Source organism: Mus musculus, chromosome 2 (assembly GCF_000001635.26).
Source record: "Mus musculus strain C57BL/6J chromosome 2, GRCm38.p6 C57BL/6J".
NCBI classification, from domain to species: domain Eukaryota; kingdom Metazoa; phylum Chordata; class Mammalia; order Rodentia; family Muridae; genus Mus; species Mus musculus.
In genome coordinates, this window is record NC_000068.7 from 48,232,380 (window position 1) to 48,259,464 (window position 27,085).

General features: G+C 38.6%; 1 long non-coding RNA gene across 1 annotated transcript in view; it reads right to left on the reverse strand.

Moving 5' to 3' along the window:
* The window catches only part of Gm13481 (predicted gene 13481), a 395,046-nt gene that overhangs the window by 170,160 nt on the left and 197,801 nt on the right, over positions 1 to 27,085 (reverse strand). Inside the window, exon 3 of the long non-coding RNA NR_166463.1 lies at positions 17,416 to 17,512. This is a non-coding gene — a long non-coding RNA (predicted gene 13481). The remainder of the gene's footprint in view (positions 1 to 17,415; positions 17,513 to 27,085) is intronic.

The following is a 27,085-nucleotide window of genomic DNA, read 5'->3' on the forward strand; positions in this document are numbered from 1 at the left end:
AACAACACTGAGATTCCACTTTACTCAAGTCAGAATGGCTAAGATCAAAAACTCAGGTGACAGCAGATGCTGGCGAGGATGTGGAGAAAGGGGAACACTCCTCCATTGTTGGTGGGATTGCAAGCTTGTACAACCACTCTGGAAATCAGTCTGGTGGTTCCTCAGAAAATTGGACATAGTACTACCGGAGGATCCTGCAATACCTCTCCTGGGCATATATCCAGAAGATGTCCCAACCGGTAAGAAGAATACATGCTCCACTATGTTCATAGCAGCCTTGTTTATAATAGCCAGAAGCTGGAAAGAACCCAGATGCCCCTCAACAGAGGAATGGATACAGAAAATGTGGTACATTTACACAATGGAATACTACTCAGCTATTTAAAAAATGAATTTGTGAAATTCCTAGGCAAATGGATGGACCTGGAGGGTATCATCCTGAGTGAAGTAACCCAATCACAAAGGAACTCGCCCAATATGTACTTACTGATAAGTGGATATTAGCCCAGAAACTTAGGATACCCAAGATATAAGATACAACTTGCCAAATGCATGAAATTCAAGAAGAACGAAGACCAAAGTGTGGATACTTTACCCTTTCTTAGAAATGGGAACAAAACACCCATGGAAGGAGTTACAGAGACAAAATTTGGAGCTTTGACGAAAGGATGGACCATCTAGTGATTGCCATATGCAGGGATCCATCCCATAATCAGCTTCCAAATGCTGACACCATTGCATACACTAGCAAGATTTTGCTGAAAGGACCCAGATATAGCTGTCTCTTGTGAGACTATGCCGGGGCCTAGCAAACACAGAAGTGGATGATCACAGTCAGCTATTGGATGGGTCACACGGCCCCCAATGGAGGAGCTCGAGAAATTACCCAAGAGGCTAAAGGGAACTGCATCCCTATATGTGGAACAACAATATGAACTAACCAGTACCCGGGAGCTCTTGTCTTTAGCTGCATATGTATCAAAAATGGCCTAGTTGGCCATCACTGCAAAGAGAGGCCCATTGGACTTGCAAACTGTATATGCCCCAGTACAGGGGAACGCCAGGGCCAAAAAGGGGGAGTGGGTGGGTAGGGGATTGGGGGGGTGGGTATGGGGGACCTTTAGGATAGCATTGAAAATGTAAACGAGGAAAATACCTAAAAAACAAAAAACAAAAGACAAAAAAAAAACGAAAAAAAAAAAGAAAAAAAATCATGTAAATATTATAAAGAATTCAGACAGTTTCAGGGAACTTTCTTCCCCTAGACATTGAAATAAAAAATAAAAAGAGTCAGCATCATTGATAATAATAAGACCAAAAATTAAAACTTGTTGTGTCCTAAGGACTGACCTGAGGTATAAGTGTATCTTGTAGAAATCATGGTAGCCATACAGATGGGATTCTGACTCCTTCAACTTCAGTATGCCAAGCTGTCTCACCTTCAAGATGAACAGCATCCATCAGCAAACTATTCTCTGGCGCCTCTTGTGAAGTTGGCATGTTCAGCTTCTCGCCCCTTCACATTCCTGCACTCCCCATCCCCAGTTCTATGATCTCTATGTATTACACAGTAATTTCTTGTCTTTAACTAAATGCTTATAGCCTAGTCCAAATGATTAACATCTCTCACTTTGATCAGTGAATACACCCTTACTAGTTCAAGTGTATCTTCTCTTACTGACATACTTTCATTCCTCACAAAACACCCAGAGGTTTCTTCATGAAACACAAGATGTTTTACTTCTTGTTTAAATCCATTTAATATTTCCCATTGCCCTTAAGATGAAAACACATTTGTCTGCGTCCCTGGGACTTTTCCAGGACCAACTTTCACACCATTTAGATCTCTGTTCTTCCAACATGTTGCATTTTTTTTTTTTTTGTCTACTCCTTTAATATATTCTTGCCACAGGACTTCTATACAGGCTATATTCTTCCCTTGCAAAATATGTTTCCATTTTAACTCATTGTTCTTTACCATCCAATTAATCTTTAGGTCTCACCTTAAATATATCTTTGCAACAAATTGTCACTGCTTGTTGTCCAGCCCCCTGCCCTTTCCTTACATCAAAGTAAGTACCCCCATCAGATGTTGCTGTTGAAATAGACACTTCATTGTAATGTGGCACACATTTGTGACTGCTTAGTCACTTCTGCTAGGCTTCAATTCAATGAGGACAGGACTATACCCCCAAGTTTCCAACAAATGAGTGGGTTACAAATAGGGAGGGGAAGCCATTACAAAACACACAGGACACATCAGTAATTGATGTTATCACTCACATCATATCTGCAGAGACTAGGAGAGTAACTGAAGACAGAGTGAACAGTGCAGGATGAGCAACCCAACAGAGCATTTGAACAAGTAAATTAGCTTGGCCGTTGGTCATTATACCTTTGACTGCTCCTCACCTTGTTAATCTAGAAATCCATAGAAAGCTGAGAATTGAAGCGTTTGACATGTAGCTTATGCTAAAAATCCTAAGTGCTATTGGTTACTAAATGGAACTCAAACCCTCAGAGAAGAGACTGACTGAGGACTACAACAATCTGACTAAAACACCTTTTAACACCAAAAAGCAAAGGCATGCTCATACACTATGTTAAAAGAATGTAGAAGCTGAAGTGAAGGAATGTCCTCCGGACAAATAAAAGATAATTCAAAGATCAAAGTAAACAATAGCAATTATAAAGTAAAATTCAATGCATAAGGAAATAATAAAAACATGTACCAATATACTTATATAGATAGTTTGAAAATGTTATGAGGTAATGGTTGAATGAAGGCATGACAAGTTTTATGATGAATTGGGCATTGATAGAGCATCAAATCATCTTTACACCTAATACTTGTAAATCAAAAGTGGGGATTATCTTGCAATGGTGAATTTAGGCAAAAATCTTTTAAATCACTGGCAACATGATAAATTAAAATTGTATATATCTGACATGAAAAATAAAAGCATGGTATCATGTTTCTGTATTTCTGCCAATGATGTATAAGTTGCATCAATTCATGAGAAACTATCAAACAAACTCAATGACATTCTTCAAAATAACTACTCTATAATCTTCAGAAACGTCGAGGTCATGAAAGGAAAAATGAAGTAGTCATTTCAGGCTGAAGGAAACAAACAACAGCTGAAAGCTGACATGATTCTGAACTAGATCTTTGGCTCTGATGAATGACAGCTGGAAGAACTGTACCACTCACAAGGGTCTGGAATTATGTAACAATGCTATATCAATGTCAGTTCCCTCATTTTGATGGCTATTTTGTGGTTACGTGGAGAAATGTTTTGACAATGGGAAAGAAACTTTGAAATGTCCAGAGTTTCTAGCATGTAAACAGCAACTCATATATGAATGAAACAGATGAAGTTCTTCATACTAAGAAACTGTGTTGCCTGAGAATGAGTCATGCATAGAAGAACCCTATAAAATAAGTTCCAGTTGTACGTGGTAGTATATTTCTCTCCCAACTGTAAGTACTTTAACTCTCAGTGAGGTGAGTCCTAGGTTCAGTCTGACTCTTCACATGGGCTTGTTCTGTTCCTGGCACAGAATAATGTGAAGAATACAATTTTCTATTTCAAAATATTGACAACTCATTTTTAAATAGCTAGGGTTTTGTTTATCTGTGTTCTTGTCGTATTGGCCTCCTCTTTAGAAAGTGATTGGCCTTGTCTTATCCTACCCACCTTTACTGAGCCCATGGCACTCGGTCAGTTTCTTTCTTTTCGTTCTTTTTTAAAATCCATCCAGTCAAGATGAATAGATAGTACCTAATAAGCATCAAGAATATGCCAGATACCATGAAATATAGAGGATAAAAGTATAGGCAATTCTTCTTATGAATTCCAATTACAGAAACAAAGACTGATGATCTTTAGAAAGAGATAATTTGCAAGGTCAGATCTGAAACAGACACAAGCACAGATAGATATATGTGCACTCACAGTCAGAAGGGGAAGTTAATAAATAAGAGAGCTCAGGCTTTGTTCTTATCTACCATTTCCACTGGAGTGGGCAGCACAACAGTAGAGAATAATTGTGCCTGAACCTCTCAAATGTCTGTGACTTGTCTCTCAAACATCCATTTGGCTTATAATACTTCTGAATCAAAAGTGCTAAAAATGTAATTAATATGAAGGTGTTAGAATTTGGTCAAATGGGACCTACATCCAGGACTAGATTTAATATAACTATATATTCGTGTTCTGACATCTTTCTTTCGTTGGAATTTTCATTCTGGTGAATGACTAAGTGGCTACACCATTTTCTTGTGGCATCAAAGATAAGACACAATGACTTCTCTCATTTTTAACTATCATCACACAGAAGAAATATATCTGTATGCCTGTACAATACATTGCTATGCACAGACTTTCATAAACTGAACTATTTCTAAAAATTATAGGAATTTTATTTTACTGGAGATCTATGAATTGCATTCCAAAATTCTCAATGATACTCTGTAGGAAGCCGCCCTCACATTCGCCGTTACAAGATGGCGCTGACATCCTGTGTTCTAAGTGGTAAACAAATAATCTGCGCATGTGCCAAGGGTAGTTTTCCACCCCATGTGCTCTGCCTTCCCCGTGACGACAACTCGGCCGATGGGCTGCAGCCAATCAGGGAGTAATACGTCCTAGGCGGAGAATAATTCTCCTTAAAAAGGGACGGGGTTTCGCCATTCGCTCTCTTGCACTCTTGCTCCTGAAGATGTAAGCAATAAAGCTCTTGCGCTCTTGCGCTCTTGCCCTCGCTCTTGCTCTCTTGCACTCTTGCTCCTGAAGATGTAAGCAATAAAGTTTTGCCGCAGAAGATTCTGGTTTGCTGCGTCTTTCCTGGCCGGTCGCGAACGCGTGTAAGAATACTCCATAAGCCAACGTCTTGCCTAAATTGATTTATATATAATAGACAGTGAGTACATTTACTAAAAATTAATTTTATGTTATAGGGAGATGATTCAGCAGCTAAAAGCCCTTTCTGTTTTTCTAGAAGACCAGAGTTTGGTTCCCAGAACCTGGGTAACTTACATACACATCTATAACTCCTGATTAAGGCAAGTCAATAAATACTCTTTTCAGATAACTGTGGCCATCTTGGGCATCCACCCTTCTCTCTCTCTCTCTCATGAGCATGCTTTCTTTATTGCTCTATTTCTATCTCTAGCTTACACATACACACAAATAGGCATAAATAAAAATAAAAGATAATTTAGCAATAAAATTGAGTTTGGCCTGCCAGGTCTTGACTCAGTAAGAGAAGATACACCTAAACCTCAAGAGACTTGAGACCCAAGGGAGTTCTGGTGGAATGGGGTGGGGGTTTAGGGGAGTGGGGACATCCTCTTGGAGACAGGGGGTGGACAGAATGGGATATGGAACAGTCAGAGGGCAGACAGGGAAGGAGATAAAGACTGGACTGCAAAAAAAAAAAGATTAAAGAATTTTTTTAAAGTAAAAGTAAATAAATAATTTAGTTTAAATTTAATGTTTAAGATAGTGTGTTTAAAATATCAGATCTACACAATCTTGTTATCCAGGCAATCTGTACAATGCTTCCACATAGCTCTCATTTTTCAGGGATGCCCACTAGTGTCACTACTCTCCTCAGAATGCATGGCCTAGTTGGTCATCAATGGGAGGAGAGGCCCTTGGTCTTGTGAAGATCATATGCCCCAGTACAGGGTGATGCCAGGGCCAGGAAGTAGGAGTGGGTGGGTTGGGGAACAGGGTGGGGAGAGGGTATAAGGGGCTTTGGGGATAGCAGTTGAAATGTAAAGGAAGAAAATATCTAATTAAAAAAAATGCATGACTCAGTTGTCAGTTTACATCTTGACACAGTTACCTCAACTGCTAATTTGGTAAACGTTCCCCTTTGTACATTGCATTATTGGCTTTTGTAACCTAGTGTGCTTTATCCACATGTGATTCTTGCCCACTTCCTATGCTAACAAACCCAGGGGAAATCAGCCCACAGAGTCTTCCCTAATGAAATGATCAAATGATCTGCCCAAAGGCCCTGACATTCTCCGAGTCTTGGGAAGATTCCCTTTTCCATGATCCCATATGTTTTGTAGTTGTTACTATGTATGGTGGGAGTGGATGTGTCATTAGGATGTGTAGCTCACAGGGAGAAACTGAAACACAAATCAGCTGATTTTGTTAGTCCTTATGGCTTAAAATATGCTTCCATGTTGTACAAACAGATTGTTTGCCTAGATATAGATAAAAAGGCAATTTATATTTGATCATGAAATTCTAGGTGTGCAAAGATATATAGGCTTATCCAATGCCATCAGAATAGTGCAGCATGGCCCTATACTAAATGGCTCATGTGGAGTAATCATTAAACTTTGTATTCTTGAAATATGCAGATTTACATTTGTATACAACACAAAATTATTCCTACTTAATTTTTTTTTTCAACACAGGGTTGCTTTATACAGCCTTGGCTGTCCTGGAACTCACTCTGTAGACCAGGCTGGCCTCGAACACAGAAATCTGCCTGCCTCTGCCTCCCAAGTGCTGGATTAAAGGCGTGTGCCACCACCACCCTGCTAAGTTGTTTTATCAATAAGTTTTGTTTATGCATACATGTATGTAATCAGGAGCAGTTAGTTATACCTTGTTACTTTCTTCTTCTACCCAGATCATCACCCCTTTCTTTCACCCACTACAACTCCTTCTTTAACATATGTGTAAATGTGTGTGTGTGTGTGTGTGTGTGTGTGTGTGTGTGTAAATGTGTGTGTGTGTGAGTATTCACCATTTTCACTACTATTTCAGTTTGTATTGTTTTCTACTAAATTTAACTAGGGCCATCTGTGTAGCCCTAGGTCTATAAATGTCCATCAGAGTTTGGTGCTCAGTGCTCAGTGGTGATTAAACAACCATGCACTGTGCCTTCCCATCTTGCAGAATCTTTTAGTGACTAGTAAATCAGATGTAGGTGGCAGGGCTCCTTTCTCTTTCATAGGTGACACCTAGGAAGGGCCAATTTATGTAAGCTCAATGCTAGTAAATATAGCTGCTAGGAGTTCATGATTGCTGTGGTCCTGATATGCTGAAAAGATGACATTTTACAGAACTTCCTATCTTCCAGAGATTATGTCTCTCTATCCTCTTCCAAATTGTTTCCTGAGCATTAAGGAGTTTTATAAATGCCTTAAGGGCTTATGACTGAGACCTCAATTGTCACTATGCAATAGTATTAAGGGTCTCCTCCAAAGATTTAAAACATCTTCATCTATCAGTTTCAAATTAGGTATACAATATGAGATATGGATTCCTTATAAAGCCAGCTTTAAAACTATCAGGAAAAATTAACTACCCATAGGCTAGTTGTTTTATGTTAGAGGTGAGGGGATGTTTTGGTTTGCATTTGGTTTTTTGCTTGGGGGAGGCTTTTCTTGTTCTTATTGTTTTGGGGGGGCTTGTGTGTTTGTTTTTTGCTTTTCTGTTTTTTGTCAATTTGACTCAAGCTAGAGTTATATAGTAAGAAGGAAGCTCATTTGAGAGAATGCATCCATCAGATTGGCTTGTAGGCAAGGTTGTAGGGCATTCCTCAATTGATGATTGATGTGGGAGGGCCAAGCCTACTCTGAATTGTGTGGTGGTCCTGACCTGTATAAGAAAGCAGGCTGAATCAGCCATGGGAACCAAACCAATAGGCAGCATTTCTACAAGCCTTTCCTTCCACATTCTACACTGAGTGCCCGCCTTGTCTTTTCTTCATGGAGGACATGATCTATAAAGAGAAATAAAGTGTTTCCTCTTCATTCTGGTCATGGTATTTTATCACAGCAAACTAAGACACCCTATAATAGTTGTGTCACTATTGAATCAATGAACACATCTTGCAAGTGAGGTTGGTACTATAACTCAGAGAGTTCACAACTGGTTAAAATCAATGATGCTTTTATCTAGCCCACTTCCAATAGCATCTGAATAGCATCATTTGGCATCTGTCCTAGCCAGAGCAGAGGAAGCTCGTGTTCAGCTTGCTTTCCTTATAGCTTGCATCCAAGGTGTGTAAAGCCTTCAGTAATCAACTAATCCCAGTATATGAACAAATGGAATGAAAACTTTGTGGTGGTTTGAATGAGAAGTCTCCCATAGGCTCTGAAATTTGAATACTTGATCCCTAGTTGGTGGTAAGTTTTAGGGCAATTAGGAGTGTGGGCTTGTCAGTGCAAGCATGTCATTAGTTTTAGATTTAGGTTTAGATGTTTCACAGCCATGAATCATCCCCAATTTGTTCTCTGCTTCCTGCCTAAGGCTCAAGATGTGAGCCTGCAACATCCTTTTACTTACTATCATGTTTCTCCTCCATAATGGACTCAAGTCTGAAACTAAAAGTTCAAATAAATCCTTCTCTTTACAAATTGTCTTGCTCATGACATTTTATCACAGCAACAGAAAAGTAACTAGTAAAACAGTTGGTACCAGAGAGTGGTCTACTACCCTGGCAAACCTGACCATACTAAATTTTCAAGGAATATGAAAGACTTCAAACTAGAAATGCAGAAAGTAAACAAAACTTAATGGTTTCTCCATGTAGAAGCTTGGAAGTCAGCACTATCACTGTGGAAACCCTTATCAAGAAGTATAGGAGGGCTTCTGGTTTCCATGGGGACCTGGAGCAGATCCTCTGACAAAGGGCTCCATCTCCAAATAGCGCCTGGAGGGAGCAAGCCTTCCAGAAGTGCAGACAGGCATGTGAGTTCAGGTACGACCACCACTGCTGTTCAGAGGAACCTGTCCAGAACCCTGAGAACACAGGAACCAAGGAGCTGCCTGGGACAGGAGTCTTCCAGTTGCCTGTCTGCACACAGACCTGATCTTGTGCCACAGAGCTAAGAACACAAATACCACCAGGAGGGAGATGGTCTCCTAGGAGTGCCTACACATCTGTGAGCACAGGTAAGACCACCACTTCTGTTCAAATTCCTGACCCAAGAGGGACCCTCACAGAGCCATCAGGATACAGGAACCAAGGTGTGGCCCTGGGTACCAGAGGTTTCCACGGAGATCTTTTGCCAGGCCTGGTGGGAGGGTTCCAGTAAAAGGGAAGCGAATGCTTGCTTTGAGGGGAAGCCACCTCCCTGCTTCCACTGTGCCAGTCGGCTCCACCTCCATCTCTACCACCATAATTTTGTGCAGTCCTGCACTGAGTCATGCCCGGCTGGACCAAAAAGAAGCAGACTAACCAGTGAGGAGTGTGGCAGGGCCTCAGGCGGCACTTAGGGAGTACCGGTCTCTCCCCAAGTATTACAGCTCTTAGGACAAAGACTCGGACAATAGAGTAGTTCTCATATACCTTTATTCCCTGGATCTATACGGTTTTGGGGATAATTCAGGTACTTCTCATTGGCTTGGACTAAGAGTTTGGAGAAACCTTATTTGCATGTGGGAGGGCTTGGTGCAGCTGCTACTTGATGGATGAAACATACCTCTCTGTAGGGGGGTATGTGGGGCGGGGGGCTATAGCTACAAGAGAGGAGCCCAGTGCCCAGAGGTGTGGCCAAACTCCTGCCATTCCATGCAGGTGGAAATCTCTGCCCACTTGGGCTCCAGGATTCCAGACCTATGCTCAACCAGGAACCAAGCTATCTGTGCACAGCCCACCACCCCACATCAAGTATCAGCTGGGGCAGGATCTTTCTGGTCTCTGTCTGCACCCCAGAGCTGAAACTGTACCACAACTCTCAATACCAAAATTCCTCCTGGAGAGAATTGGTCTCCCACGACTATGGATACCTAGGCTTGCAGGAGGGACAAGCCACATTCAGGGACAGCAAGACCAGCTAACACCAGAAATAAAAAGATGGCAAAAGACAAGCACAAGAACATAAGCAACAGAAACCAAGACTACTTGGTATCATCAGAACCCACTTCTACCACAACAGCAAACCCTGGTTACCCCAACACACCAGAAAAGTGAGACTCTGATTTAAAATCACATTTCACTTCATTCCTCCTTAGAATGGGGAACAAAATACCCATGGAAGGAGTTACATAGACAACGTTTGGAGCTGAGAAGGAAGGAGGGACCATCCAGAGACTGCCCCACCCAGGGATCCATACCATAATCAACCACTAAACACAGACACTATTGCATATGCCAGCAAGATTTTGCTGACATGACCCTGATATAGCTGTCTCTGGTGAGGCTATACCAGTGCCTGGCAAATACAGAAGTGGATGCTCACAGTCAGCTATTGGATGGAACACAGGGCCCCCAGTGGAGGAGCTAGAGAAAGTACCCAAGGAGCTGAAGGGGTCTGTAACCCTATATGAGGAATAACAATATGAACTAATCAGTAACCCAAGAACTCGTGTCTCTAGTTGCATATGTAACAGAAGATGGTCTAGTCAGCCATCATTGGGAGGAGAGGCCCTTGGTCTTGCAAAGATTATATGCCCCAGTACAGGGGAATGCTAGGGCCAGGAAGCAGGAGTGGGTGGGTTGGGAAGCAGGGCGCAGGGAGGATATAGGGGTCTTTCAGGGTAGCATTTGAAATGTAAATGGTGAAATTATCTAGTACAAAATTGTTTAATAAAAAAATAAAATCACATCTCATGATGATGATAGAGGATTTTAAGAAGGACATAAATAAATCACTTAAAGAAATATAAGACAATACAGGTAAACAGGTAGAAGAATTTAAAGAGGAAACAAAAATCCCTTGAAGAATTATAGGAACACACAACCAAACAGGTGAAGTAACTGAACAAAATCATCCAGGATCTAAACATGGAAATAGAAACAATAAAGAAATCACAAAGGGAGACAACACTGGAGATAGAAAACCTAGGAAAAGAGATCAGAAGTCATAGATGCAAACATCACCAACAGAATACAAGAGATAGAAGAGAGAATCTCGGATGCAGAGATACCATAAAAAACATTGACACAACAGTCAAAGAAAATACAAAAAACAAAAAGCTTCTAACCCAAAACATCCAGGAAATCCAGGACACAATGAGAAGACAATCCTAAGGATAATATGTATAGATGAGAGTGAAGATTCCCAAATTAAAGAGCCTCACTTGGGCACTTTAGCTTGTTGAGGCTTTTGAAATCTGTGGACTGTATTTTGTATATTCTGTGTGGATTTTTTCTTTCTTTCTTCCTTCCTTCCTTCCTTCCTTCCTTCCTTCCTTCCTTCCTTCCTTCCTTCCTTTCTTTCTTTCTTTCTTTCTTTCTTTCTTTCTTTCTTTCTTCTTTCTTTCTTTTTTCCTTTTTTCCTTCTATCCACTTATTAGTGAGTACATACCATGTGTACTGGCTAGTTTTGTGTCAACTTGACACAGCTGGAGTTATCACAGAGAAAGGAGCTTCAGTTGAGGAAATGCCTCCATGAGATCCAACTGTAAGGCATTTTCTCAATTAGTGATCAAGGGGGAAAGGCCCCTGTGGGTGGGACCATCTCTGGGCTGGTAGTCTTGGTTCTTAAGAGAGCAAGCTGAGCAAGCCAGTAAAGAACATCCCTCCATGGCTTCTGCATCAGCTCCTGCTTTCTTACCTGTTTGAGTTCCAGTCCTGACTTCCTTTGGTGATGAACAGCAACATGGAGGTGTAAACTGAATAAACCCTTTCCTCCCCAACTTGCTTCTTGGTCATGATGGTTGTGCAGGAATAGAAACCCTGACTAAGATACCATGCATGTCCTTTTGGCTCTGAGTTACCTCACTCAGGATGTTATTTTCTAGGTCCATCCATTTGCCTGAAAAACTCGGGATGTCCTTGTTCTTAATAGCTGAGTAGTGTTCCATTGTGTAAATGAACCACATTTTCTGTATCCATTCTTCTGTCGTGGGACATCTAGGTTGTTTGAATCTTCTGCCTATCACAAATAAGACTGGTATGAACATAGTGGAACAAGTACCTCTGTGGCATGGTGCAGCATCTTTTGGGTATATTCCCAAGAGTGGTATAGCTGGGTCTTCAGGTAGATCTATTTCCAGTTTTCTGAGAAACCTCCAGATTGATTTCCAGAGTGGCTGTACTAGTGTGTAATCCCACAAGCAATGGAGGAGTATTCCTCTTTCTTCACATTCTTTCTAACCTGTGTTGTCAGCTGAGATTTTGATCTTAGCCATTCCTACTGGTGTAAGGTGGACTCTGAGGGTCCTTTTGATTTGCATTTCTCTCATCACTAAGGGCTTTGAACATTTTTTGAGGTGCTTCTCAGACATTCAAAATTCCTCAGTTGTGAATTCTCAGTTTAGTTCTCTACCCCATTTTTTGATTAGGTTGTTTGGGTTTTTAGTGATTAAGTTCTTTAGTTCTTTATACATTTTGGATATTAGCCCTCTATCAAATATGGGTTTAATGAGGATTTTTTTCCCAATCTGTATGTGGCAGATTTGTCTTACTGACTATGTCCTTTGATTTACAGAAACTTTCCACATTTATGAAGTAAAAGTCGGCACTTTCAACAAATGGTGTTGCTTCCACTGGCAGTATAGCATGTAGAAGAATGAGAATTGATCTATTCTTATCTCATACAAAGTTCAAGTCCAAGTGGATCAAGGACATCCACATAAAACCAGAGACACTGAAACCTATAGAGGAGAAAGTGGGGAAGAGCCTCGAACATATGGGCACAGGGCAAAAATTCCTAAACAGAATAGCAATGGCTTGTACTGTAAGATCAAGAATTGACAAATAGGACCTCATAAAATTGCAAAGCTTCTGTAAGGCAGAGGACACTGTCAATAAGACAAAATGGCAACCAACAGATTGGGAAAAGATCTTTACCAACCAACCCTACATCAAATAGAGGGCTAATGTCCAATATATACAAAGAACTCAAGAAGTTAGACTCCAGAACACCAAATAACCTTATTAAAAAACAGGGGAGAGAACTAAACAAAGAATTCTCAACTGAGAAATACTGAATGGCTGAGAAGCACCTAAAAAATTGTTTAACATCCTTAGTTATCAGGGAAATGCAAATCAAAACAAAATTGAGATTCTGCCTCATACCAGTCAAAATGGCTAAGATAAAAAACTCAGGTGACAGCAGACGCCCTAGGGGAATTGCAAACTGATACGACCACTCTGGAAATCAGTTTGGCAGTTCCTCAGAAAATTGGATATAGTACTACCTAAAGACCCAGCTATACCATTCCTGAGCATATACCAAGAAGATGCTCCAACATGTAATAAGGACACATGCCCCATTATGTTCATAGCAGCATTATTTATAATAGCCAGAAGCTGGAAAGAACCCAGATGTCCCTCAACAGAGGAATGGATACAGAAATGTGGTACATTTATACAATGGAATGCTGCTCAGCTATTAAAACAATGAATTTATGAAATTCGTTGGCAAATGGATAGAACTGGAAAATATCTTCCTGAGTGAGGTAACCCAATCACAAAAGAACACACATGGCATATACTCACTGATAAGTGGACAGTAGCCCAGAAGCTGGGATTATCCAAGATATAATTTGCAAAACACATCAAACTCAAGAAGAAGGAAGACCAAAGTGTGGATACTATGATCCTTCTTAGAAGGGAGAAGAAAACACAATGGAAGGAGCTACAGAGACAAAGTGTGGAGCAGAGACTGAAGGAATGAACATCCAGAGACTGCCCTACCTGGGAATCCATCCCAAATACATTCACCAAACCCAGACACTATTAGATGCCAACAAGTGCTTGCTGACAGGAGCATGATCCAACTGTCTCTTGAGAAGCTCTTCCAGTGCATAACAAATTCAGGGGTTGATGCTCTCAGCCAACCATTGGACTGGGCACAAGGTCACTAACAGAAGAGCTATAGAAAGGACCAAAGGAGCTGAAGGAGCTTGTAGCCCCACAGGAGGAACAACAATATGAACCAACCAGTACCCCCAGAGCTCCCAGGGACTAAACCACCAATCAAAGAGTAGACATGGTGGGACTTATGGCTCCAGCTGCATATGTAGCAGGGGATGGCCTTGTTGGACATCAATGGGAGGAAAGGCCCTTGGTCTTGAGAATTCTTGATGCCCCCTTGTAGGGGAATGCCAGGACAAGGAATCAGTGGGTGGTTTGGTGAGCAGGGGGAGGGGTGATGGGTTAGAAGGTTTTTGGAAGGAAAACCAGGAAATAACTTTTCCTGGAAATAAGGGGAATAACATTTGAAATGTAAATAAAGAAAATATGTAATAAGAAATTTAAAAAATAGAAATATAAGAGGGAAAAATGATAGCAACTGAAACTAAAGACTGATCTTGTTAATCTGAGGGGAAAATGTGGCTGTTTTCGGCCCCTGTCCTAAAAACTACCTGTGTCTAAATTTAAGAATAGTGCATTAATTTCTTTTGAGGTAGGGATTTCAAGACAAGCTAGTATTAATTCTGTCCAAAGATAATAAGCAAACCCTCTTATGGAGGTCCACAATGGAAAAGGCAAGTGGTAAAGAAAGAAATACAATGAAATAAATAATCATATTTATTATTGTTATTTATATTCTGTTTTCATATACCAGAAGTAGAAAATTGCTTCTTTTATTTTAAAGGGGTTACAGTTAAGAGATTAATTTGAATCTCAGAAGAGACTTTGAATTTTTAAACATCATTGATACTAAAAGACTATGGAGACTTTTGAAGTTGTGCCAAATGCATTTTGCATGTTGATATGCCCAGAGGCTATACTAGCAAGGGAGTACAAGTGGTATGTTTTCCATATACTTTGGCATTTAGTCCCTAGTTTGTGGTACTATTGAGAGTTATGGTGGAGGAGGATGTCACTGGAGATGGGCTTTGAGGGTTCAGTGCAACAAGCCAGCCCCTGTTAACTCTCTTCTTCCTGGTTGTCATTCAAGATGTGAACCCTCAACATTTTTCTCCAGTCTACAACTTGCTACTGTGCTTCCCTTCCATAAGAGACTCTTATCCCTCAGATCCTGTAAGACTAACACACCCTAGCTTCAGCAAGTTACCTTGATTGTGGTATTTTATCACAGAGTAGAAAAGTAAATGACACAATTCTATTTACTTCTGAGTACCTCAAGGTCTTCTCTAACCAATATCTCCTGCAATGGTAGTCCACATTTGACAATGAAGTATTTATTACATGACCTATTACTTCTAAGGATGCTATTTTCTGTCATTGTGTGGTGTATACCTTCAAAGTCTTTTTGTTTTTTAATTGTGTTACCAGACAGTAAGCTTCCAAATGATTTTTTCACATACCCTTCATTTTTACTCCCACTATTTCTTTATCTCCACATCTTCTATTCCTCTTGTTTTGTTAAAAATAAAATAAACTTGCAGAGCTCTTCTGCATAAAGAAACTATACGGATTTAAGACAACAATAGCGAGCTAGGTTAGTTCTATGTTAACCTAACCCAATCCTAGATTAAGCTAAGTCAAATCTGGTTTTCAACTTTTATAGTTATTTATCATTCTGTTGTTTACCAATCTGGTCCGCATCTTATAGAATCTTATTTTGTTTTACATAGTAAAGCTATGGAGAGTGAATGAGAATGGTCCCCATAGGTTCATGTATTTGAATATGTGGTCCCCAGTTGTTGGAAATATTTGGGAAGAAATAGGATGTGTAGCTTTGTTGGAGAAGGTATGTTCCGAGGTGGGCCTAAAGGTTACAGAACTCATACCATTTTCTTTCCTTTATAAGGTTCCTTGGTCAGAGTGTTTCCTAGAGCACTAGAATGGTAACTAAGACATATTTTCAAATTAATTCATAATACCTAACTTTACTCTGTATAAGAATTCAACAAAAGAGTCTAGATAGATAACTCTACAGTTTAAATCATTCATTGCTCTTGCAGAGGATCTTCATTGGGTTCCCAGAACCCACAAAGCAGCTTAACTCCAGGTCCATGGCATCCAGTGCCCTCTTCATACCTATGTAGGCTCTGGAATGCACATGGTACACATGTACAGAAAAATGAGCATGCACAGTTCTACAAAACATCAAGGGAGAAGCTGGTTTCTCTATACTTTCTAACTCTGGCCTCTAGATCTCTCAAGTCTTGGTAGCTTTTAGAACTCTGAACTTCAATTTTCCTTTCTTTTATATATTGAGTCATCAGAATTCTGTAGGTTTCTTTGCCTCACAACTGCAAGAACTAGTGAATATCTTCCAAGAAAAAAAAATCAGCTCACAAAATATCAGGCCAGAAACTAGGAGGAAAGATCTGTACAGAGCACTGGCTTAGCAAAGTGCCAGTCACTGAGTTCAACCCTAGCATTAGAAATTATCTATGTATCCATCTATCTACCTTTATTTATTTCTACTTATCATCTATTTGCCTGTCTAATTAGGCATCCAAAAATAACATGGCTCCTAAGTTGCCTCAGGTGCTCTCCAAATTCTTTGCACAAATGTTCTTATATTTTGTCCAACTTTTCCATCATTCTCCATGGGAGGCTTACTCAACAATAAGATAATACACCATGCATTTTGGGATCTTTTTTGACAAGCTTTTAATCTGAGCAGTCATCACAGTTTAAAAGAATGCAACTTAAGTGCAAGTTCATAAAACAAAGTTTGTAACTCCTGTCTCCAGTTTTCTGTGGCATCTTATTATCTCTTGTGATGTGATTTGAATAATGTGGTAAAAGGATGCCTGCCTCAGAATGTTTGATTCACATATACCTGTTATTTCAGATCCAACTATAGGAAATATATTCAGGAAACTATCTCTGCTAATATATCAATGTTTCTAGATGAAGATTGGCAGTCACTAAAGATAACAAAGATCAGGCTTTTAAAGGAAGAGAGGCATAGTAGAAAAATATGTATCTGAATCTTACTATGGAGGGAATTACAAGACCAGATTCAAGATAGGCACAAAGGAGAAAAGATGGAAGGCACATTGTAAGAAAAATAATCTGAGAGGATCTACCTTCCCTGTATCACAATTTGGACTAAAACAGTTAAGTATCATTACAACACTTACCCCTGCATAAATAAACATTGTAAAAATATACAGTAAGACTTCATGGGTGCTGCTATAGACAAATCTCTCTGTCTGCTTTAGAGGGCGCTTAACCCAACCAGACATGAAATTGTCTCTATTTTCCTATTTTTCTCTTTTACTAAAAGAATGCTTTTTTATTAGTCCAATATTTTCAAGTTTATTATGCATTTTCTTCTCTATCAATCATGAAACTCACATCAAAGTCCTAGGTCTGCACGCAAAATAGTAACAAACAAGACAGAAATGAGACTTGCTTCTGTCATGCCTGAGCTATGAATAAGAACTGTTAAGTCACACATCTTCTATCTATACACCCAAGCTTCAGTACTAGTTTTGGTTTAAAATTTAGCAAGCTCAGTTACTCATAATGAAATGGGTGTGTTTTTGTTATCCAGGATGTAGATACTGATCCACATGCAAAGATGCTTTAACTAGAGACAGAAAAACCACAAACCTGCTTATAATCAGTGTTTCCATTTCATAGATTACTGTTCCAACATCTCCTACATCGGGTAGAATAAAATACTGACTCCTGTTATTCAACAAGGTATCTATGGGATAGATAGAAAGATTGTGGATAAGCGAGGGTGTTAAACTGCTGTGAGTGATGTCTAATTTCTTTACAGAACAGAATTAAAGTGGCTACAACCTCAGTCAACCTTGCATTTTTACGTCCAAATTTATCCTTAAACCAAGAAATATATCATCCATCTTGTGGGTTTTATGAGGACAGTATCACTGTGATATGGCCTATCCAGTACAAATCACACAGAGGCATATGTTTCTTATGCGTCACAATGAGACATAAATTAAAACCAAGCATGTACTTGCCAGGGCTCTGATACTATCATCCTGGCATAAACTGACATAGTGCTGGGCCTCCTCGATTCAAGTTCTGTCAAATCCAATCATTTAATTAAAGCCCTGGGAATGATGGGAATTTCAATAGCATGGCGCTATGGGAGCATTCTATAATCTAAAGCAAACAAAAAAATAAAACTATTCGAGTGAACCTATCAAAGCTATAATACATCTATTACCACAGCTGTTCTCCTCAGACACTAGGCTCCCTCCTGATCCTATTATTAAGTGCAAATGACCAGGCTCAGTGACTGTTATTTTAAAAAACATTACTTATCGTGTATTGTGTTCTGAATCTTGTTGACTTATTTTAATTTGCATAATTACTGTAATTCCCTACTATGTCAATACCATAGGATTCTATTAGGATTTTCCCTTTTATTTAAAGAACTATGTGGGTTCAAAAACACATGGTTATACTATTTTTTGACCCTTTTAAGCAACTGAGATGCAAGAGTGATCGAATAGTGCATTTTGGTAATTTTATTCTTAGTTCATATTTGGAATCATTGCCATAGGTATGAGAGACCCAAAAGGGGATCAAAATGAGAGAGCTTTGAAAAGCATAAAAAATATAATGAGTTGTCATAATAAGAAGAGCCTCTTCTCTGTAGAGTGTATTCAGAGGACACGTCAGTCTTTATTATAATACTTTCACTTGTTGCAACTCAGAGAATTTGATCATACTGGCCTTATTTTACAGAAAATAAACTTATGAATAGTCACTCACCTAGTTTGCCTTAGAGCCTAGTGTAAAATATACATCTCTATTTGACCGTGTTCTGCTTTATAGATTAAGAACTTTATAAAACCTAAGTGAAATAACCAGAAGATTTTCTACCAGTTGTCCATTCTTTGAGTATATAATATTCAAGAAGTCTATTATCTATCTAGCTTAGTCTTGTTTACTATATTTTTTATTAATTATTTTGTTTACATTCAAATTTTGTCCCCCTTTCCAGTCTTTCCTTTACACCCCCTCCCCTTACATCCACCTCTCCATTCCCTCTATAAGGGTACTCCCCTACCCATCCACTCACTCTTGCTTCACCCCTATAGCATCTCCCTTCTCTGGGGCATCAATCCTCCACAGGACCTAGTGCTTCCCCTCCCATTGATGCCAGATAAGGCAGTCCTCTGCTACATATATATCAGGATCCATAGACAAGACCATATATCGGTCTTGGTTTAGTCTGCGGGAGCTCTGAGGGGTCCAGTTAGTTCGTACTGTAGTTCTTCCTATGTGGTTGCAATCCCCTTGAGCTCCTTCAGTCCTTCTGTTAACTCTTCCATTGTAGTCTCCAGGCTCAGTCCAATGGTTGGCTGTGAGTATCTGCATTTGTCTTAGTCAGGTGCTGGTATAGCTGCCCTCTGAAAGACTGGGCCAGCACCTAAGACAGATGTTTACTAAACTTTAAGAATTGTTTTGTATTTACTCAAACTTGGACACTCAATTGATTCCCCTCATTTTAGCCTCTACAGTAGCTGGAACTACAGATATGGACCACCAAGACCAGCCATAATTGCTTAAATTCTCCTGTACTGGGTATCCCTGCAGGCACCTCAAGTCTCTCCAGTAAGTCTCAAAATAAATCAGTAAACAAATAAGTAATATTAGTAATTAATTTATTAGAAGACTTTTGGTATAATCAAGAAAGGAGTTTAAGACATGCCTACTATTCCTCAATCTCATGTTTGAGACTGAAACCAAAAGTTTCATATAGGTTCTTATAAAATCGAAGGCCTAGGAGCTGGTGATAAGGCTCAGCGGTTAAGAACACTGACTGATCTTCCAGAGACCCTGAGTTTAATTCCCATCAAGCATGTGGTGGCTCACAACCATCTATAATGGAATTCAGTGCCCTCTTCTGATGTGTCTGAAGGCAGCAAAAATGTACTCACATACATAAAAAACATAAATAAATCTTTAGAATAAAACCCAAGACCTAGGTTTCAGCCCCAAAAGTAGCTATAAGAGAACCACTGTGTGGGCCTAGAAAGTGCATGCTGACATTAATCCTCCTTTAAAGGTCCAAGGCCACTCAGCCATTGAAACATGAATGAGCAAGCACAACAGCAAATGGAAATGACAACACATGTGAAATTAACTGGGCTTGCAATCCAGGAGAAGCATTCTTTCAAAATCTCTGGGCTCTCTGTCTTTCCTTCTTTCTTGAAAACATCAGTAGATCCCTGTGCCTTTAAATGACAAATCAACCATAATTTTCTGCTCTAAGGCAATTGCTCTTTAGAATTCCAAATCTCACCCAGGCCAGAAATCAAACAATTATCTTGCTCATTTGCCTTCCTCTGCTAAACAGCACCTGTAGTATGATATAATACTAGACTTAGAACCCCAGAGGCCGAATTGAATCAGAACTTATCCTTCTTCACCGTCGCATTCATTTCCCATCCTCCACTTCTTTTTTTTTTTTTTTTTTCTGTCACCTAAACCAAGCATATTCTATATCCCAATGATTTTTTTTTTACGTATTTTCCTCAATTACATTTCCAATGCTATCCCAAAAGTCCCCCACACCCTGCCCCCCGACTCCCCTACCCACCCATTCCCATTTTTTTTGGCCCTGGCGTTCCCCTGTACTGGGGCATATAAAGTTTGCCTGTCCAATAGGCATCTCTTTCCAGTGAGGTAACACAATCACAAAAGAACTCAAATGATATGTACTCACTGATAAGTGGATATCAGCCCAGAAACTTAGTATATCAAGATATAAGGTACAATTTGCAAAACACATGAAACTGAAGAAGAACGAAGACCAAAGTGTGGACACTTTGTCCCTTCTTAGAATTGGAAACAATCACCCATGGAAGGAGTTACAGAGACAAAGTTTGGAGTTGAGACAAAAGGATGGACCATCTAGAGACTGCTATATCCAGGGATCCATCCCATAATTAGCCTCCAAACGATGACACCATTGCATACATTAGCAAGCGTTTGTTGCAAGGACCGTGATATAGCTGTCTCTTGTGAGACTAGGCCGGGGCTTAGCAAACACAGAAGTGGATGCTTACAGTCAACTATTGGATGGACCACAGGGCCATCCTCCACTTCTTGTCTATTCCTTATAGATAGTACAATACAGGGAGGTCACATGAACTAGATAATGAGAAAACCTTACGGGGAGTATAAGCACTCCTAAAAACTTGTGTTAATTTTTTAAATTGTTCCTTTTTTTCATTTCTGGTGCTTAAGGTACTCTACATTAATTGTAATAACCATAGGACCGACTTTAGATGTTACTGAAAATTAATACTTCCCCAAATATGAGGGAGATTGTAGGGGTGTCATCAGTGAGAAAGTGAAGCAAAGATGAATAATTTGTCTCAGGTGACAGGTAGGACAGAGACAAATCAAAACTCAAACCAAGCTCCAACATCTTCATGCATGTGTTTCTCAACACTTGACATCGGTTGTCAGAGGATTAGCCATGAAATCATCATTAGGTCCCTTCTGGATTTATTAATAAACAACAAAAGTTTAAGATACATTCCTGAATCATGATCTTTTACATGATACCTTGACAAACTTTTGCTATAAAGGCTTTAGGCAATATGGTCTATTCCAATTAGCCATTGTATCTTGAGAGCAGCCATGGAAAATATATGATAGAATGAGCATGGCGGGATCCCAATGAAAATTTGGAAACTATAAAAATCAAAGATTAAACTTGATTAGATTCAAGACAGTAGCTTGAAACTGCTGGTAAATCCCTAATAAAAGTCTATCTACCCCCATGCCAAAGAGACAAAGTGGATCTTATGTAGTGTAAAGCCACTTATTAATTAATCATTTGTATTATAGTATGGTAGATACTCAGAGCCCAATGCTCTGTAAAACGTGGAAATTGAAAAAAAATTATACATAATTACAGCTCTGAAACACATGTTGTTCTCTCAGTAGAACTAGAGATAATTTACTAAAAGACGTTTTAAAACTCTAAAAGTAGAAATAATTTTTTCCTGAAGTTCTTTGAGAGAAAAAAATCTTAATTAATAGATTTTAAGTCTAGAAAATAAATGAAACCGACAGTTTGTGACCTTTGGCTTCTATTCTGTTGCTCCCGAAGTAAATTGATCAATTCCTGGAAGTGTATATATATATATATATATATATATATATATATATATATATATATATATTACCTTAGACTAGAGCTTATTAAAAAGCAGTGCTCTTTTAAAGATTGAAGGGCATTGCACAGGAGATCACAGTATACAGAACTTGTTTTTTAAAGAAATGAAATTTGTTTTCATCTAAGCTGGTGGACATATTTGATCAGATATGGAAGCCTCTTCATATTTTTAAAATCTTTCATTTCCTTGTGAGATTGTTGTGAGGGTTCACTGAGAACGTTGCGTAGGGTCTACAAATTTTGGAGCACTCACACAAAATGAGGCTGTGCTTTCAAAGAACAACCAGAACTCTACTTTGCTGTTTCTGGAAAGCTTGACTAATCTCAGGACTATCTTGAATCTTCCCTATGTTTCAGTTCAGAGAATTCACTGGTGTTTCTCTTCTGTTGGGCACTGTTAACTATTTTTCAAATTTACATGTTTGTACAATTTTATTATAATATTCCTAGGCCTCAATTTTAATTTTGTTTGCTTGTTGAGTATTGTTGTTATTAATCTTGACTGAATTAGTTTCAGAGAATAATTTGAAGGTGGGGATCATTCATTTTCATTCCATAATCACTACCATTGGTATTTGTATGTCTTGTCTTTTAAGAAACTTTTTCTCTACTGCCCAATATCAATTCATTTTTCATCAGCTTATTGAATTTTTAGAATATTCAGTTTTTATACCATATTTTTATTATTTTTTTATAAATCTGCTTTTTCCTACTAAATAGAGATTCAATGAAATAGTTGTCAAGGAAGTTCTCAAAAAGATATTAAGGAAAACTGTCCTTGTTTACCTGTATAGGTCTTGCTCTTGAGAAACAGAGTATAGTACCATGTATAAATAAAAAAGTTGCAAATTCATTTTCATACTGAGACACAAATAATTCCTTCTAGAATTCTCTCATTATTGTGAACTATTGTTTGAGTTTATATAAAATCAGCTTCCTTCAATCTTACATGGCTTTAAAAAATAGATTGCAGTGTTGGATAACAAAAATAAAGACAAAAGAAAAATGTGTTTTTAAGGGAAAATAATCAGCATATGTGAAAGGATTGATGACAAATCACTGATGGTCACCATAGAACAACTGGGATGCAGAAAGTTATATTTGTGTACCGATTCTTTAGTATGATTGTGGTAGCTTGAATGAAAATGGGCACCATAGGTTCACAGGGAGTTGCATTATTTGAAAGGATTAGGACATGTGAGTAGATGTGGACTTTTGGAGGAAATGGGTAACTAGGGGTGGTTTTGAGGTTTCAGAAGCTCAAGTCAGGCCCAGTGGCTTATTTTCTTTTCCTGCTGTCTGCAGATTCAGATATAGAACGGCCTGCATGCTGCCATGCTTCCCACCATGATGATGATAGACAAAACCTCTGAACTGTAAGCCAGCCCCAATTAAATGCTTTTCTTTCTAAGATTTGCCATGGTCATGGTGTTTCTTCACAGCAATAAAAATCCTAAGACAATAATCTATGGGCCATTTTTTCAATAAGAAAAACGGCCATTGGTAACTTCTTGAACTATAATTTCATCCAAACCCAACCATACTTTGAACCATGCTCATATTTTGACAAGGAAGATTCCCTGTGTGGACCCATCGGTCCAGATTGTTTTATTTTCTTAATTCTAAGTGTTATTGCTTATCTGCCAGGTACTTATCCACTTAGGATAATGTAGATTTTATTCCTGACTCAAGGTATCTTCTGCTTTCCCACATTTCCACAATTCTACCATCTTATTGTTTAGGCATTTGTGTCTAATTCCTACAAGAACTTCATTTACTGATTTCTATTTAATCCCTGCCCAATGTAACTGCACAATTGTTAGATACTATTTTCTTGTTGATACTGTCTGATCAAGACCTTTACTGTCTGCCAAGTTTTCATAGGTTAGACAGAAGAACTACTGTAAAAGCAACCCCAGTCTATCAGCTGTTCAGTGGAAGCATTTGTGGTCAATTGGCCCTCCAGGTGGCTCTCCGCAAAGTGTTGGCCTAAGAACCCAAGTTCCTTAAATGATTTACTTCCACTGTCTATCATTAAAGTCCTTTCCATTATCCAAGTGAAATGAAAAATTAGAATGCAAAAGGGTATATCATAGATTTTCATGGGTCAGTCTTTTCAGCTACATATGTTAACTTTATCCAATATGATATTACTGAGACTGGGCAGCAGTTCTACTGCTTGACTGCAAGGAAGGCTAGAAAATGCTGTCTAGCTGTGTATACACAGAGAAAAGGAGACAGGCAAAGAGCATATAACAAGTAGCTATCCAGAAAAAGCATATCCATGCAGTTCATCATATATGTCTCTCCCTTTTACAAGTAGCACATTAAATAAGAGTTTAAAATAGAATTCAAAGTTCTTTTGTATACATTACCTTTTCTCATCTACACACTACATTAGATATACTCATAATCTTACTCCTATTACAGAAGTAAGGAAAGTAAAGATTAGAGCGTTAATTGACAAAGATCATATAACTGCAGTTGGAATCTGAACTCAGGACAAGTAATGCTGCTTGTGATAATTCTGCTGTTCTGAGGTCAGAAATACTCACTTGATATGTAGTCAGCTATTGTTTAACCAGGGCATTGATGTGAAGATCCCAACTCTGATGGTTTGAATAAGAAGGGCTACCATAGGCTCTTATGCTTGGTCATCAAGGAGTGGCACTACTGAAGAGGAATTAGGAGGTGTGACTTAGAGTAGGTAAGTCCTTGCTGGAGGACTTTGTCACTGAGGGTAGGCTTTGAAATTTCAAAATCCCAAGTCCTGAAATCTCTCTCTTCCTACTGCCTTTAGATTCAGATGTACTATTCCCAAAACTTCTCTAGCAACATACTTGAAACTGAAAGCAAACCCAATCAAATGCTTTCCTTTATAAACTCTGATGTGTTCGTGGTGACTCATAAAACACTGGCTAAGACACCCATAGATATTAAATTCTTTAGCTGGTCAAGTCCCTTATACGAAATGAGATTGTAATTGTACCTAATGCACACACATCTTCCAATATGCTTAAAAGCATCCTAATTAATTATAAGACAAATATAGTATAAATGCTATGTAAATAATTTTTATACAACATTATTTAGGAAGGTCATGATAAAAACCACATTTGAGTGCAGAAGAAATTTTAAAAATTTTACTTGTTTATTTTATGTATATGGAGTACAGTGTAGCTCTCTTCAGGCCTACCAAAAAGGGGCATTGGATCCCATTACAGATGGTCCTGATCTACCATGTGGTTTCTGAACATTGAACTCAGGACATTTGGGTGAGCAGTCAGTGCTCTTAACTACTGAGCCATCTCTCCAGCCTCCCAGAAACAAATTTTAATACTAAAACATTTCAATATAAGGTTGTTTGAACTTGCAAATACCGAAGCCTATTTTTATCCTACTCTGTAGCATCAAGATCAGTTTTAAGTAATTACAGACCTCCTAGTAGGTACCAGAACCAAGCTGTGTCCTAGCCCCTTAGTTCTAGAGACCAGCAGTCAGCTCATGGTCATTAAAGTTCACAAATGATGTATGTCCTGTACTTCTCAGTACAAACTGACACACTCCCCAAATTTCTCCATCCTTTTTCCACAAGCTTTTACAGCATGGCCTCTATACCCTCTCACTCACTGTTCTGATGTCCCTGTGTTTTCCTTTGACCAAAGGCCAGGGTTTAGTCCCAGCAGCAGACATGAGTCCAGACTACCATATTGTTTGTTAATGCTTTCAATCACCAGCTCATTTCTGAACTTCATTACCAAACTTTGTCACAGCAGGATCATTTTGCTTATTTAAGTTTCCAGGTTATTTTTAGAAGATATATAAGGTAGCCCTGAATAACTCCTTCACATGTGAATGTAAAGCTCTAATAAGATATTATATTGCTCAACATTTTTAAGATGGTCAGCTGATACATTCTTTTAAAAATGAGTTCTGGAAAATGTCACTTTTCTTTAAAAGATGTAACACTTCCTTTCAAGGGTGATGCGAATGATCTAATCACAAGTTGCCTTTTGCCTGAGATTTTTCTGGATTCTGAGCAGTGATCTCTCTCATTTAGTCTGTTTGCCTTTTCTTTTTCTGGGCTGTGATTCTTAAAAAACAACTTAGTGACATATATATTAACATCTCTCAATTTACATGTTGGTTAGGTTCCTGGAAAGTGGCAAATGATTCAGAAACACTTAGATCAATGGAAATTTTGCATAATAAAAAGAATATATATTCTAGTAGCTTTAAGAAAATGAAGATTCTGCCCTTATATATATATATACACACACACAGAATCTTCATTTATATATATATATATATGTATATATATATATATGACATCAAAATAAACTGTAAATAGTTTATGCAAATATGTGAATATATAAAAATGCTTATTCTCAAGCAGAAACACCCCATGTGCGCACTCACACACATGCACACACACACACACACACACACACACTTTATAGTAGATCTATAATAAACAATGTATGAAGCCATTGGCATTTCTCATATTATCAAGTGTTAAACTTGAAAAAGTAAAACTTTTAAAAGTGAAGCATCAACACAAAATGGACACAAGCTCACATTTATAGGTGTCAAGGAGCCTAAATAGTCTTGCCAAAGAGATCAAACAGGTTCCATATGTTATCTGCAAGTAGATTCATAACAAATCCCTATGTATTTCTATTTTTTATCTGCAAGTAGATTCATAACAAATCCTGTGTATTTATAAGTCTGTCATATATTTCTTATTGCTTTTGCATTTGTAAATAAATAAAGCCCATGTTATTTTCAAATGGGTACATGCTTTCTCTCTCTCTCTCTCTCTCTCTCTCTCTCTCACACACACACACACACACACACACACACACACAAAGCTAGTATTTTCCTAGAGTGCTGATTATTAAATATTCAAAAGCTTGTGAACCTGATAACTACTAATAGCTGATAGTAAACATAATGAAAAATGTTTACAGCACACTATAAACAGCAGCTCTCCGTTCCTCTGCTCCTCCCTAAATGACCAATTGACCAGTTCCTGTGGGCAAACCAGTTGTTAGTTACAGAATGGCAAAAGTCATTAGGGTATAACCATTTTAGGGTGTTTAAATTTTT